The sequence below is a fragment of the Carassius auratus genome, unplaced genomic scaffold (assembly GCF_003368295.1).
Source record: "Carassius auratus strain Wakin unplaced genomic scaffold, ASM336829v1 scaf_tig00032455, whole genome shotgun sequence".
Taxonomy (NCBI): Eukaryota; Metazoa; Chordata; class Actinopteri; order Cypriniformes; family Cyprinidae; genus Carassius; species Carassius auratus.
The window spans coordinates 8,136-29,905 of NW_020526003.1; the positions used below are offsets into that span (position 1 = coordinate 8,136).

Genomic DNA, 21,770 nt, shown 5'->3' on the forward strand with positions numbered 1-21,770 from the left:
GCTTCTCCTCCTGTCTGTACGGTAATGCGTTGAGTGGTTATGACGCAATCGTTAGCCTATTTTTTACAAAAACTGTTTATACAGGGCCATAATGTAACATAGAAGGTAATGGAGCCCTTTATACATTGTTGTGTATCTTTAGAAATAAATAATGGACAAACTGAGTCTTTAAACGCCTCAGATGTAAAGTTATTCGCTGTCAAAGTGACGCCAAAATGAATGGGAGTCAATGGGATGCTAACGCAAGTGAAGTTCTGCTACAAGATGGCAGCACGCAGCCGACTTCAACTTCCGGTCGACATCCTTGCCGCCTGATTAAAATGCTACTAGCATGTTGCTAGCATGGTTAGCAAGTGACTAGCATGTTGTTTGCATGATTATCAAGTTGAAAATGACTAGCCTGTTTGAAGCATGATTAGCATGTTATTAGCACATTGGTAGCATTTTGTAAGCATTATTAGCATGCCGCTAACATGTTTCTAGCATGATAAACATGTAACTAGCACATTCCTAGCACGATAAGCAAGTTACTAGCATGTCGCTAGCATGTTTCTAACATAATCAAGTAACTAACATGTTGTTAACATGATTATCAAGTAACTAGCATGTTGCTAGCAAGATTATCGATGTATGAACATGTCTCTAGCATGTTTCTAGCATCATAAGCATGTTACTAGAACATTGTTAACATTGGTAGCATGATTAACAATAACTAGCATGTTGTTATCAAGATTTGCAAATTACTAGCATGTCGCTAACATGTTTCTAGCATGAATAACAAGTTACTAGCATGATAAGCAAGCAACTAGCATGTTGCTAGCAAGATTATCAAGGTAATAGCATGTTTCTAGCATGAATAACAGGTTACTAGCATGATAAGCAAGCAACTAGCATGTTGCTAGCAGAATTATCAAGGTACTAGCATGTTTCTAGCATGATTAGCCAGTTAATAGGACATTGGTAATGTTGGTAGCATGAGTAACAAGTTACTAGCTTGTTGCTTACAAGATTATCAAGTGACTAGCATGTTGCTAACATGTCACTAGCATAATAAGCAAGTAACAACTGTTTCTGAGTTCCTCAGAGATCTCCTTTGATTCACTTTCACAAACACAATCAGACTATGATAGATCCCTGATCTCCAGATCAAACAGGGCGGACTCTGAGACCATTTCCCAAAATAACTAAATGACGTAGTAAACATTTGTCTCCTTTGTTTTATTACATTTCTACTTCCAGCACTTGTGTTGTCATATTTACGCAGAAATATAAAACATTCTGAAGGGTTCACAAACTTTCAAGCATCATGTAATGTGTGCACACAGCTTCAAATGCATAAATGTACAGGTGAAATGCAAAAAAAAGTTGTTGTTTTTTCCTCAAGAACTGGAATTATTGGAATTATATATTTACATTTTTATTTTAAATTGAATGGTTCTATGGTTTTCTTGTCATATGGCACACAGACTTTGATTAGATGAACATTTCCCCAAATAATAGTATTTAACAAACCTGCTTCACTACTATAATTGTTAAATAAATACTTAAAATTATTATTATCATTTTTAAAATAAGGATTTCAGGACAGTGACACAATCTTAATATTCTTGATAACAAAGCAATGTTATCAATTCAGAAATGTGAAATATTTATGTGAATTCGACCCCTGAACAGAAAACCACGGAAGCACACACGCTTAGGTTATCTGATAACTTTATTACCAAGTTAAAAAAAGACAATGAATTACAATATTTACAGAATACAGAGAAATCAAAGGAATAAAACTGTAAACAACCATCACAAGCCACCGTCAGAAATCATCAGGAGTTTCACAGAAGAAAGGCCAAACGCAGGAGATCTAGTCAAGCTCTTCAACAGGAGGAGAGAATTAAAGGGCAACGATAGAAACTAAAGCGCATCTATGTACAGATATCCAGTGTGTTACGATACGGACGCCGTCCACTCTTCAAGACGCATTTCTGATGCTTCTCTGCTCACTTCTTCAGAAAGGCTGCCCTACTCCTTATGAAGGACATGGAGGGGTACAAAAGAGCTTTTTATTGTGTTTTTATTCTTAACCAGACAATTTACAACAGCTTTGAACAGTGGAGAGCTAAAAAAACAAAAGAAACATCTTCTATTGATTTGTATTTTTCTGTCTTTCTATTCTCTCTTTTTTTTTTTAGTTAAATATCAGAACAACACTTAAAGGAACACCCCTTTCTGAAAGAGAAACCACAGTTTCAAACACTCAAGCTTCGAGTTTATACATGGCTGCAAATGGCATGCAGGTTTCCCAGAATGCATCTGGGTCGGCCCTCAGCAACGTCCAGTCATTGCTCGGGAAAGACAATCATATCTCAGGAAAACTTTGGGATGCTACACAGAGGTTTGTTTTCTGTTTTCGTGTGTTAATTAAAATGATGTTTTTTACTTGAGAGCTTCTGCTCGGTGGATCCAGAAGGGAGGCGTAAAACATCCACGTCTATAAGGCTTTGGGGTTTTCGAGCAGCAGCTTCCATCACGTACAATCTCAGTCTTACGCTACAATGGCGTTTCTCCAGAAACACGGCGGTCGAACGAGCGTCCAGAAACGACAGAAGCCTCGGAGTCTCGTTCTGCTGAAACTTCCCGTTTAAAGGAACAGTCAGAGTTCAAGAACCAGAATCGCTGATATTTTCGCTCATCTTGCAGCGAAATCATATTTAGAGTAAAACACTTCTTAGAATCGAGTATCTATGTTCCAGTGCAAAATAGACGCTGTGTTTTAGCTTTTTATTTTTAAGAGCTCTGGGGAACGTCGTAGCTGCGTGCACTCAAAAAATATTAAGGGCTAAATGTAATATTTAAGCATTTGAATTAAATATACATTTTGCACAGTTTTAATACAAACTAATAAATTTAATGTGATGCATATTTGTCAGTCATACACCATGAAATGGGCCAGATTTCTGTAATTGTAATAATAAATGAATAAATGAATAATAATGAATAATCTACCCGATTTAAATACTCAACCACGTTTATATATTCTTATATATTCATCAAAATATTGCTTGTTCAACCACTAGTCATATTTAACCACGTTCATACTTTTTAACATTGTAAATTTAATATTTATTCTGCTGCCAACAACAGATTTACGCCGTTTCTAAAGGATTTGAATGTACGAGTTTTGAAAATATGATTATTTAAATGAAATCAAATATATGTTAATTAACAATGCGGCATTTATGTTTCATATATACATATGATTTTTTTCATATTCATTTAGTTTAACCTGACTAAAACAAAAAATATATAGCATATATAGACAAACAATAACTAATAAAAATGACAAAACAGAAAATCACAATGTTAAAATTAAATTTAAAATGAAATAAACATACAAAAAAATTATATATATATATATATATTAATGAACTATAAATTATACTACAAGAGCAGTGATGCAGAATTCTGGTCACTGATGTATGAGAGACAAACATGCATCACATTGAGTTTATTAGTTTATGTTAAAACTGCAATTCAAAAACATCAATCTTAAATGTAGGCCTAAATATTATGGTGAGTGTGTTCTGAACCCAGGATATTCCTTTAAACAGACTGTCAGAATCGTCCAATCAGCAGCAGATCTACCCGAGAATGGCAGAAACACATGATTGCGATCCAGCGATGTCCAACACGTCTCTGGACCAACAGACGGCCATCGTTATTAAAGTGAAGCGGAAGTGCAAGACGAGCCGGAAGTGGCCGAAATCTTCAAAAGTAGCAATTTGCTACTAGTTTTTGGGGCAAGTGTTGATACTCTAAAATCATGTCTAAAAGAATCAAACGATCTAGATAAATAAAATGACAACTATTCCTCAAGGAATTCAGCTACAGGAAGATTAACACAAGGCTAAAATGTAAAAAACAGAAACCGTCAGGCGACGTTCCGAGCGACTCCGAGTCCCTCCTGCCGGCCGAGAAGCTTCCGGATGGATCGTCTCTCGTTTGAAACGGACGTGAATCACGACACGCCGTCTTCAAGACTATCAGCGTGTACGACGGAAGACATTCGATTCTCACGTATCCTTATTTTTAATACATGAATGTAACGAAAAGTGCAGAGGAAGTTAAAATCTCTGAATGGAGGGACTCGCGATTCGACCGGAATATCGACTCACGGTTTCATTCACTATTGGTTACCAATATATCAACATCTGTCCTGAGGGACCAAGTCACACTTTGTAAAATTCAGTATAAGATTCAGCAACTGAACAAACGTGACACATCAACATCTAGCGATACTCCAAACCGGGATCATCACATTCCACAAATCTAGCTTTTTAAACCAAATACTCAAGAAGCAGCCGATGTTGTTCTGCAACAAAAGAAACGATGAACAGACAGACGAAACAACGGAACGCATTACATTCTCTACAGCTTTCGTTTTGCTCCTAAGGGTCGTTTTTGGTCTCCAGCGTCTTTTCGTCTTCCTCGGTCTGAATCGGACACTTGGATTGGTCAGACTGATCCACAGTGTTACTGGATAGGTCCAGCCCTCTGTCAATCACAGCCGCTGGACCAATCAGAGGCAGCGCTGACGAGGGCACAGGACTGCTGTCTTTCTTGTTGCCGTTAACAGTCCTGAAATCATGAAACATGCCTCAGATTTAACTCATGCACTACTATGGTCAGATTCTGTAAGGGTTAAGTTATTCTCAGTGATCTGGAGACTCACATGCCGTGTCGAAGGACGTGTCGCTCCCATTCGGAGCGGAGCGTGAAGGTGCGGCCGCAGAACTCACACGGAAAGCGTTTGACGCCGCTGCCACTGGGAGACTCCACGACACCTGCATCACCAGGAAATACAACAAAACAGCTTTGACTTTCTGAAAGTTCAACAAGCAAATGTGCAAAAGATTGATAAAAAAACCATTATTATACTGAAAGATATAGATATATAGATAAATGGAAAATTATTGTGAATCTCTAAAACACATTTTCTGTTCAGTCTATAGCACTTTTGTTGCAATATACTAATATTTATGCATATTTAATAAGAAACTGTTAAAGGCAAAACCATTGTTTGCTCATGCACTGGTCAATCTTGTGATTTTGGTGTCTTCTTTCAGACTAGTGAAAAGAAAACTTCCAAAATCCACATTTAAGTGTTTATTTGTCTGTAGATTTCAATTCCAATCCATGTGTTTAAAATGTTTATTTCCCCTCTTAGATACACCAAACTTAGCAGTGTTATTCCCATCAATATTCTAAAGGATTTTACTGAGCCGTTTGTTCATATTTCATTCACACTGATTTACACTACATTGTATTCCATAAAAACGTGAAAATGTGTTTGTTGACTATTTTCTGATTTATGGAGTGACAAAAAGAGAAATCTAAAACCCCTTTTGGAATAACATTTAATATATCAAGAAAAACAGGTTATCCAATGTTCAGATTTATTTTCTGGAAATTTATGCAAAACTGCATTTGCATTTCAGAAAACTTGTAATACAAATCAGCTTAATGTACCCTGACTGATCAATTGATGAAAGTATTGTGATATCACCTGTGGGGTCTTGCCTTAATATAAAAAAACTACAAAAAAAAGGTAGTATAACCTATTGAAATTAAAAGCGTTGAAGAGACATTCCTGCTATTTATAAAAATGTTATGTAGAAAGCTTATAATAAAGGCTTGTGTTTTGCGTCTGTACATGAAGACTGTTACCTGTCACCTCCGTCTGATCGCTCGTCTCCTCCTGTCTGTACTCCAGAAGCTTCTCCTCCTCATCTTCCTCCTCCATCAGCTCTTCCTCCACCTCCTCCTCCTCCTCTACAGTCTGGTCTTCTCCTCTCTCCTCCTCCTCCTCGCTGCTGCTCGTGTCCGTCATCTTGTCCTTCATCAGCTCCAGCTGGTCCAGGTTCACCCGCCCCACCAGCTCAAAGTTTCGGATCACCTGCAGACGACGGGTTAGACTGAGTAACAGCTCATTAAGTGAAATCATGATGATCCAGGGCTGAGGACAGACCTTGTGCTCCTGCTGCAGGTGCATCTCCAGCTCGTTCAGGAGTCTGCTGTCGTAGTAGCAGAGCTGACACTGGTAGGGCTTCAGCTCCTGGTGTTTCTGGATGTGCTGCTCGAGGTTCTGCTCGCTGGCGCAGGTGAAGGTGCATTTGTGACAGCGGAACACCAGACCCTCCAGATGACGGGACAGCTTCGAGCGAGACACCTCCAGCGGGACCACACGCTCCTCTGAGAACCATCAGACAACACAATCACTCTCTGATGCATGTCACGTTAATGCGCTTTTGAAGTGAAGTGTGGTCTTAAATGTCCAACTGAACTTTATATATTTATGCATATTTAACAATATATTGCTAATTTGTATATTTGGAGAAAGGTGAGACCCTACAGGAAACACCATTGTTTTTTCAAGAACTGGTCCATATTGAGATATCTCTACTTTGAGATGGAGCATTGTCTTCTTTCAGACTACTGGAAAGAAAACATCTAAAATACATATTTAAGTCTTTGTTTTTGGCACTTTATCTATTTGCATCTGTCAATTTTTCCATTTACATTTTTGATTCGCGATCCCCATAACTGACTCAAATGATTCGCGATCCCGCTACGAACTCCCGAACTGATTCAAATGATTCGCAATCCACAAACTGACTCAAATGATTCGCGATTGCGCTTTGAACTCCCGAACTGATTCAAATGATTCGCAATCCACAAACTGACTCAAATGATTCGCGAACCCGCTTTGAACTCCCAAACTGACTCAAATGATTCGCAATCCACAAACTGACTCAAATGATTCGCGATTGCGCTTTGAACTCCCGAACTGATTCAAATGATTCGCAATCCACAAACTGACTCAAATGATTCGCGAACCCGCTTAGAACTCCCATTCTGACTCAAATGATTCGCGATCCCGCTTTGAACTCCCGAACTGATTCAAATGATTCGCAATCCACAAACTGACTCAAATGATTCGCAATCCACAAACTGACTCAAATGATTCGCGATTCCGCTTTGAACTCCCGAACTGATTCAAATGATTCGCAATCCACAAACTGACTCAAATGATTCGCGAACCCGCTTTGAACTCCCAAACTGACTCAAATGATTCGCGATCCCGCTTTGAACTCCCGAACTGATTCAAATGATTCGCAATCCACAAACTGACTCAAATGATTCGTGATTCCGCTTTGAACTCCCGAACTGATTCAAATGATTCGCAATCCACAAACTGACTCAAATGATTCGCGAACCCGCTTTGAACTCCCAAACTGACTCAAATGATTCGCGATCCCCATAATTGACTCAAATGATTCGCGATCCCGCTTTGAACTCCCGAACTGATTCAAATGATTCGCAATCCACAAACTGACTCAAATGATTCGCGATTCCGCTTTGAACTCCCGAACTGATTCAAATGATTTGCAATCTGCAAACTCTAATAATTTACAAAGTATTAATATACTGTAATATTTTTGTTGTTGTTGTTGTTGTTGCTATAAAAACAGACTTAAGCCATCAATAGCCTTTAAATTGCTTAAAATGCATTATATAAAAAAATAATGAGGCAATAATGATTGGTTAATAATAACACTGTTAAAATACATAATGTAGGCAAATACAAAATAAACAATTTATGTACATGTTATTACAAATGTCATGTGATTGCTGCTGTTACACTTACAGGACGATCAAATCCTTGTTTAGGCTACTGACCAATCATTTCAATCGAATATTCACTTAATCTTTCATTTTTGGACACCTTTTTGCTATAGATGACTGAATGCTTGAGACTATAAAATAAATTAGAGTCATAATAAAGTTATAGCCACAGGTAAATGTCGAGAGCTACAATTGTGATTCGTAAATAATACAATTTATTCATTTAGTTTTTTATTTGATTAAAGTTATTTTTTCACCCCTTTAGTAGTTTTTTTTCATCATCATATTTGAGGAAGGGGGGCACAACAATAAATCCTGCTTAGGGCACACATTTGGCCAGCAGCGGCCTTGAAGGTGTTGTTATACACATCTCTGGGAATGTGTGCTCTACTACACACACACACACACACACACACACACTAAAGCACGCGTGTGTTTTCAGCTCTTCACTATATTAACACATGATGTATGCTACACATGTGGACGTCAGTGTGCTAAGAGAGGATTTCACCATTTCATTTGATAAAACTATCGTCATTCATTCGTATCGTATTCACAGACCGACAGAAACGGCAATGTCTTTACGACAACCTGTCAAAATAAAATTCTGGTATAACTTGAAGAAATTCAAACAGAAATATAGTACTATTGCACCGTAGAGTATGCTATACTTCAAGTAGGCCTATAGCTAATAATAATAGTTAATTAAAAAACACAGAAACTCTGTCTACAACTCACCAAAGTAAAAGTTTGGTCTAACTCAAAGAAATTATGTAAGAAATTGCACAGTAAAATATACTTAAAAAAAGATATACTAAAATATTATTTTAAAGGAATATCACACAAGTTTTCATAGAAGTTTTAATTTAAGCTTGCCAAAACAATAACACCATATTTTTCAGAAACTATTTCTAAAAGTATTTGTGCCTATAGTGTTTATTTATTAATTATTATTGTCAGCTAATAAAACCTATGTTTCAGGGTCTAAATCTAGCTCTTGACTGGTTGAGTTAGATGATGATTAACACTAAAAGCAGAAAATCAGTTGGGTCTCCAAAAAAAACAAGACGCTCTGCGTTAACAGGTGACAGCCGGTTGCGAGTGTGGGAACTAATGTCCCCAGCAGTACTGAAAAGTCTTTCACTGGGCACAGAGGTAGATTTTTGCCAGCAGTGGAAATCACCACCACTGAAGAGGATCCTCTCTAAGAGGAATCAAAGGCTCACACGTCAGCACCGAAAATGCTTTTTTTTAAAGTTTTTTTTTCTACTTCAGAAGCATTTACATAAACCACACTTTACAGTTTTATTTCTATCTATATTCTATTGATTTTAATTGAGGTATTTGTTCATACATCATTCACGCTGATTTATAGGACATTTTATTTCTAAAAACATGACGAAAATGCTATTTTTCATGGCCTTGAGTTTGTTTCTCCACTTCAGCAGCACTTAAATACACCAAACTTTACAGACTTATTTCTATCTATATTCTGAAGTTTTTTACTGAGGGGTTTGTTCATATATCATTCACACTGATTTTTACAACATTTTATTCTCAAAAACATGATGAAAATGCATATTTTTAAACGCCCAGAGATTTTTTTTCTACTTCAGAAACATTTACACAAACCACACTTTACAGATTTATTTCTATCTATATTCTATGGACTTTTACTGAGGGGTTTATTCATATATCATTCACACTGATTTTACAACATTTTATTCTTAAAGACATGATGAAAATGCATATTTTTAAACGCCCTGAGGTTTTTTTTTCGACTTCAGAAGCATTTACGTAAACCAACCTTTACAGTTTTATTTCTATCTATATTCTGAAGTTTTTTACTGAGGGCTTTGTTCATATATTATTCACACTGATTTTTAGAACATTTCATTCTTAAAAACATGACGAAATTGCATATTTTTAAAGTTTTTTTCTTCCACTTCAGGAGCATTTACGTAAACCAAGCTTTACAGATTTATTTCTAGCTATATTCTATGGATTTTCATTGAGGGATTTGTTCATACATCATTCACGCTGATTCATAGGACATTTTGTTTCTAAAAACATGGCGAAAATTGATATTTTTAATGGACTTGAGTTTGTTTCTCCACTTCAGCAGCACTTAAATACACCGAACATTACAGACTTATTTTTTTCTATATTCTGAAGTTTTTTACTGATTCTTTTACTTATTATCAGACCAATTCTCATTAATGAGTTATGGAGTATAGCCTCCAACTGACCGAACATCCTCTGAAGTCTAAAAGTCAGTTTTTCTCAGAAACTGACCTCTGTGCAGGACGATGTGGTCGATCATGCTGCTCTTGTGTTTGATGTGGTACAGACAGAAAGGACAGCGCAGATCTTTGGGTGTCTCCTCCGAGCCGCTGGTGTGACCGGCCTCCACATGCAGCGTGAACGTGGACCTGACGAAACACAACAAACACATTATTCACTTTTTCTTTTGCTGAGACTGATAGCAGATATAATTTCTAATATAACCAATCTTTTTTGTTTTGCTGGTTAAGTGTCCAATCTAGAACTACCAAACTCTAGACTAATGTTTCCGAAACTGGGGTTCATGGGTTGATGAAAAGCTAATATTTAATTAAATTTTAAAATGTAAAAAATGTAAATAATTTCAAAAATATAAAAAAGAGCAGATGAAAGCTAACAATTATATAAAAAAGGTAAATTTAAATTAATGTCAAAATTAAAAATTAAAATGAGTTAAGATAAATTATAGATGTCAATAGATTTTCTAATTTAATCAAAATGGTTGATTAAAAGCGAATAATCAAATCATTTGTAATTTGTAATTTCTTTATTTGAAAGGGGACAGTGTACATTAATAAACATTAAAACAATGTAAATGTACCCGAGTTAGCTCAAAAGTGCTAATTTTCATCGGTAGTCCCCCAGCCAGATTTAAACAAGGCAACCTTTAAAAATAATCACAAGTACGAAATCACACACAATAATAAAAATAAAATTGCATACAACACATTATGGTTAATAAGTACAATTCATATAAAAATTATATAATATTTAAATACACACATAAAAGCATTAGTGCCCACAAATTTGGCTCTCTACAAGCCATTTTTTTGCATTCTTTTTGAATGAAAAGAAGGACGAGGACTCTCTAATGGTTGCCGGCACTGTGTTCCATTGCTGAACTGCTCTTACGGAGAAGACAGCCTGACCAAAAGCTGTTTTTCTCCGGGGTATGATGCAGTCTTCCCTCACTGCCCCTCTAGTTACCCTAACCTCACTGGATCTAAAATGTATAAAATCACATAGTGGAGGAGGTGCTAAGCCATATCTAATTTTATAGATTAAACAAATGTTTTTGAATTTAATTAGATTATCCCAGGTAAGTAACTGATATTTACTCAGAATACTACAGTGGTGGTAGTGATATGGTTTTTTATCCAGTATTTTTAATGCTTGTTTGTATAATCTTTCTAATGGTTTTATTGTTGTAGAGTGAGTATTAGACCAGCTTATTAAACAATATGTTATGTGGGATAAAATCATGGAAAAGAAATATAATTTAGCAGCTTCTGTTGACATGAAATCTCTAATGAATCTGAAATTCGCTAGACTGAACTTAATCCTATTACTAACTTTTTTGATGTGAGTTTTGAAATTGAGATTTGAATCTATATATAATCCTAAATATTTATATTCTGTGACGACCTGTAACCTTTCTCCAGATATAAAAATGTCAGGTTCTATATTTATATTGTTTTTAGAAAAAAACATAGTAACTGTTTTAGATATATTCAATTGCAGACAGGATTGTTCAAGCCAGATTGAAATCGATGACATGGCCTCAGTTAGTTTAGAGGCAACTTCCTCTGCAGATTTTCCATAGGCCAAAATAACTGTGTCGTCTGCATACATCAAAGTGTCACAGTTCTTACACAAAGATGGTAACTCATTAATGTATAAACTAAAAAGAATTGGACCTAAAATTGAACCCTGTGGAACTCCAGTTGATAATAGTAAGGGGGTAGAATTATATTGGTCAATTCTTACACTTTGTGAACGAGATAAAAGATATGAGTTAATAAGACGAATAAATTTTAAAGAAAAATTAAATGCATGAAGTTTGTGCAGTAAAACTGAATGGTTAACTGTATCGAATGCTTTACGAAGATCTAAAAATATTCCTCCCACTATCCCTCCTTTGTCTATATTTGATTTAACCTTTTCCAGAAAATAACATGTTGCTGTCTCTGTAGAATGACAAGCCCTAAACCCAAACTGCATTGGATGCAAAGGAAAAGAACTGCAATTAAGATGATTGATGATTTGTTTAGCAACCAATTTTTCAAAAACTTTAGATACTGTTGGCAAAATGCTAATCGGTCGGTAATTAGATGTAAGAAGGGAGTTGCCACCTTTAAATATAGGAATGACACTAGCAATTTTCCATGACTCAGGAAATTTCCCTTGATCTAGTGACACATTGATGATATGAGTTAATGGACCCTTAATTGACTGACCTATTTGTTTTAGCATAAGTGTATCCATCCCATACACATCTTTAGCTCTTGAAGATTTAAGCTCTGTAATTGCCTTTTCCACATCGGATATAGATACAGATTTTGGATATAGTGGGGGCTCAATTAACACATCTAAAGTAATGACAGGTAAGTTGTTATATTTCACAGGGAAACTTTTAGCTATGGTATCCACAGAATCAACAAAATACTCATTTAGTGTCTGTGCCACATCAGCTGGATCCTGCAAAAGCATGCCATTATTCTTTAGCTGTATTAAATTATTACTAGAATAAGTTTTACCTGTTAATTTATTAATCTGATCCCAAGTCGCTTTAGAGTTTCCATGACAATTTTTAATAATTGTGATAAAAAAGTCTGCCTTTGCTTTTCGTAGTTGTCTTATCACTTTATTTCGTAATGAAGCAAATTTTTGTCTCTCACACGATAGTTTTGATTTTATGGCTTTTTTAAGAGCATTGTCTCTGTCTTTCATTAACTGTTTAATATCATCACTGAGCCAGGGAAGTGAACACTTTCTGTTTTTATGTTTAACTGTCACTGCAAATTCCTTAATTTTTGTTTGTAAGCATTGAGTAAATTTCTGACTAATTATTTCCAATTCATTGTCCAATAATAGAGTGTCCCAGTTCATATTTCTTATTGCAGAATGAAATTGATCCTGTTTGCTCCTTGGAATGCCAATGAACTCCTTTTTTCCGGAATAAGCTGCAAATCGTTTACTGGTTAATTTTCTTGTTATAAGCACCATGTTATGATCTGAAAGACCAGTTAACATATTGTACGATTTTGTAATCCGTTCCGGGTGATTAGTGAAGATTAAGTCAATTAAGGTGCTAGAATTGTTTGTAATCCGTGTTGGTCCTTTAACAATTTGGACAAGATTAAATCCATCCATAATTTGCTGCAGCTTTTTCCTTGTACTGTTATCGTCCCAGTGTAAATTAAAATCGCCCATCACTATAACCTCCTTTTTAAAATCACACTGCTTTAACATTTCCTTGAACTTGTCATAAAAATCTATGTTAGCAGATGGTGGTCGATATAAAACTATTAATGTTAGAGACATTTGAGGTGCGAGAGATAAATTTAACCCAACACATTCTAAATCAATTGGGGATAACGTAAATAAATATTTTAGCAGAATAAAACACAATTAAAATTATTTTAAAATATTTTTTTCAAAATGAGCTGATGAAAATCTAATCAAATAATAAATAAAAAAATATTTTATAGTGTTAAATACATAATACATAATAAAAAAATAAAAAAAAACACTTGATGAAACTGATGAAATATTTGATTCGTTTTTCTGTGTCATGAGACTATTAAACAACATTAGAGAACCGTGAAAATGTGTTGTTAAAGTAATATGATCTTAACACGTAAACATCTCAGTTCAAAGGGGTTTGCCTGATGAAAAACTTTGGCAATCATTGATCTAGATCTCTAGAATTTGACATACTGTATTTAAAACATGATAAGTTGCAGCAGAAAGTGTATGACTCCTTAGTATTTATTAAACCGGTCGCTGGAGTAAATACACCTTGATATGACTCTTTTAACAGCCCAAACAGTAGTGCACCAGAGCTCACACCGATGGGGTCATACGTTCAATTCCCAGGAACAGCATGAACTAATCATATGTATAGCTTGAATGCAATGCAAGTTGCTCTGAATAAAAGTGTCTGCTAAATGCCTGAATGTAAATAAATAAAGATGATCCTGGCTGATATAGTCTGGTAAGTGATTCTCCAGAGGCTCACGCTGTTCTTACTTGTAGCAGGTGAAGAAGGAGCAGTCCTTGCACTTGAAGAGCTTCTTTCCTCCGTGCCGGTCTCGGTAATGTCTGCGCAGACTCTGCATGTAGCCGGAGCTGAACTCGCAGAACTCACAGGTGAGGATGGAGTCGGGCCGGGCCGGAGGAACAGGACTCTCGAGCGGCGGAGGACTGGAGGAAACATCGGCCTGGACGCGAGACGCCAGCTGGAAGTGACTCAACTGCTGCTGAACATCTGCTGGCTCCAGATACCCCACAGACTCTGAGACGACACGGAGACAGAGACATCAGCGCCGCTACAGCATCTGGACACCGCTTTCACCTGCTGTTCACATCTGTCTCGGCTCACACCGGCACATGTGCATGTGACAAAAACATAAAAAGCCTTTTTGGCTACAGTTACAGTTATGTTTATTAATGTGCATCGTCCCTGTTAACAAATAAACTAAACTAAAAAATATATTTTTTTAAAGCTTAATGTTTTTTCACAAACATATTCATACATTTTATCATATATATTTTTATATGAATACAGAAAAACTGTAAAACTGTGTAATATTATTCTAATGTAAATCATCTGTTTTCTGTGTGAATCTGTGTTAAAGTGTAATGTATTTCTGTATTTTCAGCATCATTCCTCCAGTCTTCAGTGTCACATGATCTTCAGAAATCAGAATAATATGATGATTTACTGCTCAAGTTGAAAGCATTAATATTCTTGTGGAAACTGTGATGCACTTCATCTTTCAGGATTCACAGAAGAATAGAAAGTTCAAAAGAACAGAGTTTATTTGAAATAGAACTCATCTCAGACTTTTGATCGATATAATTTCTTTGTTAAATAAAAACACTAATTAATAATAATTACAAAAAAACCTTACTGTCTTTAAACGTTCAAACAATAGTTTATATAAACTAAATGTTTCATCCTCATTCCTATATAGGGAATATTTCTCTAAATACATGTATAATTGTTCCCAGTTATTTTCTAAATGTTTACTGCAAGAAGTCAAACACTAAAGAACCATGTGTTTCCACTACATGAAGAATCATTTCACATGCATCTCATTTTTCAGCATCAGGAAGTTTCTGCATTGACAGTGTTGGGGTCTCACCGGTGCATTGTGGGTCGAGGGCCGTGTTCTGCTGGTCGTGTTCGGCGCTGGGTCGTGTGGAGCGCAGCGCGGCTCCAGCTTTGAGTTTGGGCAGCGTGAGCGTCTCTCCGTGCTCCTTCAGCGAGTGCTCCTTCAGCTGGATGATGGTCATGGTGGAGAACGCACACGAGGTGCACTTATACGTGTGTTCACCTGCAACACACACACACACCAGCTCTGTGCAGACATTACAACAGCATTCTGGGATGTTTTACAGTTTTCCTCAATCGATTTGGCTCCATTCTCGAATAAGAGGGGTTTTTTTTCTTCTTAAATACACATTAATATCTCTGACAAGAAATGTTTGTGAAGCTCTGTGTGTCCTTCTGAATGATGTCACTCTCTCAGCCCTCGCCCTTCTCTTACATCTCATCTCAGAGAGAGAGAGAGAGAGAGAGAGAGAGAGGGAGAGAGAGGGAGAGAGAGAGAGAGGGAGAGAGAGAGAGAGACACAGAGAGAGAGAGAGAGAGAGAGAGAGAGGGAGAGAGAGAGAGAGAGAGAGAGAGAGAGAGAGAGAGGGGGCTGATGGGTAACGGAGAGTAGAAGGACGACACTGGATTTCTGTCGCTCTGCCCTTCAGTGACTTTCACAGTCCAGCGAAAGAAACATGATTACCATCAGTATTCCTGCAGCACAACACACACACATGCTTACACACACACACACACACACACACACACACACACACACACACACACACATGCTCACACACTCTCCAGCAGTGAAAGCGTCACTCATCTCATCCTGTCAGTAATATTGTGTGAGTTTCTCAAGCTATAAATCCAGACTGAGGCACATTTAATATGGAGATTCAAGTGTGTGTGTGTGTGTGTGTGAGTGTGTGTGTGTAGCGTCTCACCTGCGTGTGCTTTGTGCAGGTGGCTCTTGAGGCGGCTCAGGTAGGAGGATTTAAAGGGACAGAGCTTACAGCGGAAGGGCTTCTGATGTCCGTGGTGTGACTGGACGTGACGGTCCAGACTGGAGACAAAACACAGCGGTCAGACACACACACACACACACACACACACACACACAGAGGACAAACAAGCATCTGATTAAAACCAAAAGTATTTTGTTTTTATAAAATAAAATCCCTATTTTACTCTTGCAAAAACAAAACGTTCAATTACATACAACAAAGACTGCAAAGAATATCCTGACAGTAAAGAAAATAACAGCACTGTAGCGCACACGATCTGATCTGGAGCTCTGAAGCTCATGTGGGCGATACATGTTGATTTCCCAGTCTCTATCACGTCCTCTATTCTCATATAAAGCCCAAATGAAGCATGCACTGACGCTCAGCAGGTGTCACAGGTGTGCTGTCAGCGGACGCTGGTGTTTGCAGTCACCATCAACACAACGCTGAATGATTCCACACGGACAGGAAGAAAGAGCGAATCTGCAGAGACGTGTCTAATGATAACCCTAAAGATCTGTGAAGAAGGATTCCTGCTTTAGCGCTGAGACTCTGACAAAACAGCCGTCTCCGACAGGGATCTGGGGAATCAGTGTGTTTTATCCGCGGTTCCTGTGTGGCACATGAATACAGCAGCTTTCTGGGTCACAGAACATCCAGTGAAGCAGGATTTACTCCAGGGAACCAAACAAAGGTCCTGCGCTTCAGACGAGACTAACAGCTCTGCCGAAATATCTGCCATTCTCACAGGAAGTAGACGAGGAGACGTGACACTCCAGAGCGTGCACAATCTCTCTAGTTATTTATCTATCTGCTCCTCTCTTTATTTGATGTAAGAGACAAAGAATCCACAAACTTTAAGCATAGACACTACAAGAGAAAAACATGCATTGGTCAAATTAGAAATTTGGGGGGTTTTGCCTTTTAATAACATCTAGAGGAAATTTATTGCATTGCACTTTATCTATTTGCACAAGTAGATTTGAATTCCAACGTGTAAAACAGATTTATTCCTATCTATATTCCTATCTTTTTACTGAGGGATTTGTTCATATATCATTCTGATTTAAAATACATTTTAACCCGAAAATGAGCTTTTTTTTAAGCTTTTCCTCCATTTCAGCTTACATACACAGATTTGATGGCGTTTTCTCAAATTACGATTATTATTATTATTTTTTTCAGCAGCACTTACGAACACCAAACTTTACAGTGGTATTCCTAATACTATTCCGAACAGTTTTACTGAGGGGTTTGTACATACGTCATTAGCCTGTTTTTAACACTTTATCTATTTAAGTCTCTAGTTTTTAGGGCAATTTCTCAAAATGTGTTTCTTTCTAATGGAACCGTACCAGAACAATGATACTAGGCTGTTAAACAGCTTTTCCCAACAGATCAGAATCTGCATTTACGAGACTGAAAAAAAAAAATTTTAGTTTATTTTTTGGTTTTCTTATTAGCCATTTTATACTTGCACTGAATTACTGACACATGTGCTTGTGATTTGAGTGAAGCATGGCAGTCTCACTCACTTGTGTCTGAAGGGCGAGCTGAACTGACAGTACTGGCAGCTGTATCTGTGGTTTCTGTTGACGAGAGCTCCAGCGGAGTGGCTCCTCTCATGAGAGCGCAGGCCCTGCATGGACATGAACATGCGGCTGCACATGCTGCACGGATGCCCAGGAACCACTCGCTCCTGCTCCTGCTCCAGCGGCCCGACCATCATCTCCGTTTCCACGGCCACTGGCTCCTCCGTCTCCATGGTGACGTCAGGCGGTGATCCACCAGTAGTCTCCAGTGGATCGGTGTCCATGGCAACCACATCCTCCTCGTCACCATCGGTGATTCCGTCTATGGGAACAGCAACAGGCATCTCTGCTGCTTCCTGCTGTCAGAGGAAACCACTGATATTATGTATACAGGATATATATATTACAGCCAATCAGAGACACCAAAAACAACCAGTGAAATAGATTTGGACAATTTCTGAAAGTTTTTGTTTAATTGCACAAATGTTACCTGTTTTGGTCATTGGGTGCATTTTTTCATCTTTATGGAAAAATAAATAAATCACACTGAACACTTAATGACGACATGAATATTAACCAGCGTGCATGCAAATAGGTTTTTACATTTTAAATAAATTATTGTAATAATAAAGGACTTTGGGAATCCCTGCCTATGTGTCTCTGTGAGTGCTGCCCCCTAGTGTCCATTGTGACCTGTCCTGTCTGCTGATCCTCACTGGGCTTCTGTTCAAATCCTCGGGCCTGGGCTTCCCTGCCAGCACTGGCGCTCTCAGAGGAATACTAACACTAAGGCGCTTACACGCCTCTCTACACGCCACACCGTCAAGATGATGGTACTAGCTTTCTCTTCAGAGAGACGGAAGCGCTGCAAGGAGACTCTCAGGATTCTGCTGTGATTAACAAACTGGACTCTTCATGACTAAATGCAGCTCTGTGCAGAAGCAGACCACCTTAAACACTACTGTCAATCATCATGAAAACCATCCCACGGTACAGAATGGCACACATTACTTCTATAACACAGATATTGCAACCATGCATTAACTAACTGAAACCATAGACGTCCATAGTCCATAAACACATTTTTTTTCAACTACCACAGACGCACTCCAAATTTAGTCCACATTCTAAGGCAGCATTACATTTAAAAAAGAGCTTTAGAAATAAGAGGAAAATCTTTCATTCTCTGTATGCAAAACATTGTAGCCTAGCACAAGGCCACTAGATTTAATTACATGACCAACTTTGACATGCTCAAGGCTTTCTTCATGAATGCCCACAAGGAAATAAAATGCTTGACTTTAGGTAAATGTCACAACACTCGTCCATTTACCTTGTTCTTCTGCAACACTCAAGGATTTGCTCTATTTGTCCATTTCATTGAATGTGCAGCTGAATTATAGTGGTTTAACAATCCAAACAAGTGAACAAGACACAGAGGAAAGAAAAACGTGTCCAAACGGCCTGTGAATGCAGTTGCTATTAGAATAGCGCAAAAGAAGAGAGGCCACCTCAGGAAAATAAAGGTCTGAATATAATGTGCACAAATCTGAAAAGATGCCTAAAACTGAAAATGTTAATAGATGAGAAAACAAAAGCAACTGTATAAATTTGATCAAAGGCGAAGACTTATCAAGCACCCTTGATGAAGCATTACGTAACGTTTGGATGTTCGTACCTTCACGTGTCCCTCCCTGGCCTCCCCGTACTGCACGTGCTTTCTCAGGTGATTGCAGATGGCCCTGAGGGTGGAGTGGACCTCAACGCAGAAATTGCACCTGTAGCCAATGGGAGTCTTATCGGATGTGCCGTCCACCTATAGGAAGACAATGACAACAGAAGATCATCGTCGTTTCGCTCGCAACTAGAATCAATGATGCTGAAGCTTATGTCACTATGGTGTTTAAACCCAAACGAAAATTCACACAAACATCTTCCGCTATTATTCTACTTCCTATATTATTAAAGCAATCAGATCATTGCTAGAGAATAGCACATAAAAAACAGTTTTGGAAGTTAGTTAAGGTTACCAGCCCAAACTTTAAATCATTTTGACAATCAAATCAACTAATATTACCACTTTTAACCCATTAAATGGCGTTTAAGCTCACCTTATTTTCTGGTTTGGCTTCTGGTGGCTCCGTCGTCCTCTGCTTGTTTTGAAGCTGTTTTCGTCTTTCTAGCCTCATGGCTCTTTTCTGGAAATCCTCATTGTGGTTTATCAAATGGACGCTGAGTTCTGGAAAGTCAAGAACTTGATTTCACAGTGGGTGCACTGGTAGAGCTCTGTCCCATCTTCTGCGGGGCTCGGAATGTTGACGAAATCCCGCTTGAGTTCCTTGTCGTGGCAGTCGTTGTAATGCATCACCAGCAGCTCCGCCGCGCTGAACGACACTTGAAAGCATTTCAGGCATTTAAAGGGGAGCCAGTCACCTCACCTTCAGGTTCCACCTCATCCTTAACTTCAACGACTTCCACCTCTTCTGTAGAGGAGTTTCTCTGCCTCCTTGGAATAGATCACAGTGAAGTAACGGGCCCAGTTTGCTGGAGGGCTGCTTCTTGGGAAAGACTCCTGGGTGGCGCTTTATGTAAGGGAAACGATACTCTTCCTGCTGAACGCCTGGAAGGAGCAGAGTGAACATTTCCTTCGGTCCACTGCAAGCCTTAGCTCTTCGCTCATCGCTGGAGACTCTGCCTCTGATGCCAAGGGCACCGTCACCTTGTTCGGTTTCTCCGCCACAGTTTTGGATGCTGCCAAGCAATGTGTGTAGTAGGCATCAATGTCATGCCGTTTCTGGTAGTGTGCTGCGAGGCCTTTGCGGATGGGTTGGTGTAGGAGCAGAGGCACATTTAAAGACCATTGTTCTTCCCTTCGGGCTGTGCTCTGACATTGTTATGCTTGATTCCGGTAGTGACGAGCGATACCTTTCCGGGTGGAGCAGAAGTATTTGCACAGCTGGCATTTAAACACCGGCATTCTTGTCACTTTTTCGCGGACTTCGGGAAGCGTGAGGTCAAAGTCACAGGCCTCTGAAGACTTCGGTCACACTGCTGCTGCTGCATTCAGCAACCGAATCCTCTCTTCTGGTCGGTGAATGCGTGGCAGTTGTTCCTGAACATGTCTGTGGCCGACTGGTTATGATATTTCTCATAGTGTATCTTGAGTTTCTCTAAAGTGCCATGTGTGTAAGTGCACATCTTGCAGCGGGTAAGCCCCGACCCTGTCTCTGGGTTTTGGATCGCTCATCCCCCTCATTAACCAGCTCGTTTACATGCTCAACATCATCGGCAAAGTCTTCAGCCGTTACTTTGATGGAAGGATGCCGTTTCTGGTAGTTGTGTGAGAACTCCATGGATGCGAGAGTTCACGTAGGACATTGTCTGCACTTGTAAACAGAGCTAGGGTTGATATCTGCCTCCTGAGCAAAGTCAGCAGCTTTCACTTTCATGCCCGGGTGTTTCTTGCCATAGTGGGTCAAAGAAGCCCGTGAAGACTGTGTTACTCAGACAAGCATACGGTGCACTGGTACGGGCTGTTTGAGATAGACGTCGTGGCAGACAGAGAGAGATTAGCCTGACGCTCATGTGTTGGGCGGCTGACTTCAACTGCAGCCTCTTCCTGCTGGTTGCTGTTGAACGGACTGTACATCGAAACGTGTACTTTGGGCGGTTGTGGGAGCAGCTTATCAGGTGTTTGGTTCCCCTTGATAATGTCGAGGAGGACAGACTCGTCACCTTTGACGGCCCAAGGGTGCACCGCTTGGTAATGGTTGGTAATGTCCCAGATGGAGCACGCCTCAAAGGCACAATCTCTGCATTGGTAATGCTTCGTTTCAGAGTTCCCAGCTTGTCTGCTGGTGGAAGTATCAGGACCAGCCCACAGTTTGCTAGCCATGTAGGTGTAGTCGACATTGTGCTCAGGATGGCGTCTTTGGTAATGCATGAGCAGCCCGCTTGGTTCAGCATGGGAGTATATGCACCACTCACAGTGATAACCAGCCTCCAACACGCCGTCCTGATAAGCCCAGTGTAAGATCGTCATGCCGTGGCCTTCACAGTAGGATGATCCTTCTTCAAATGCTTCTTCAATGCATACACATAAGGAGATGTGTACACACAGTGTCTACACTTCAAAGATCGCAACGCCCTGGATTTTCTGCTTCAGTA

At 38.9% G+C, this 21,770-nt stretch overlaps 1 pseudogene; it reads right to left on the reverse strand.

The window, feature by feature from the left end:
* Positions 1–1,696: 1,696 nt before the first annotated feature.
* Positions 1,697–21,758, reverse strand: LOC113080898 (zinc finger protein 462-like; annotated as a pseudogene).
* Positions 21,759–21,770: the final 12 nt, after the last annotated feature.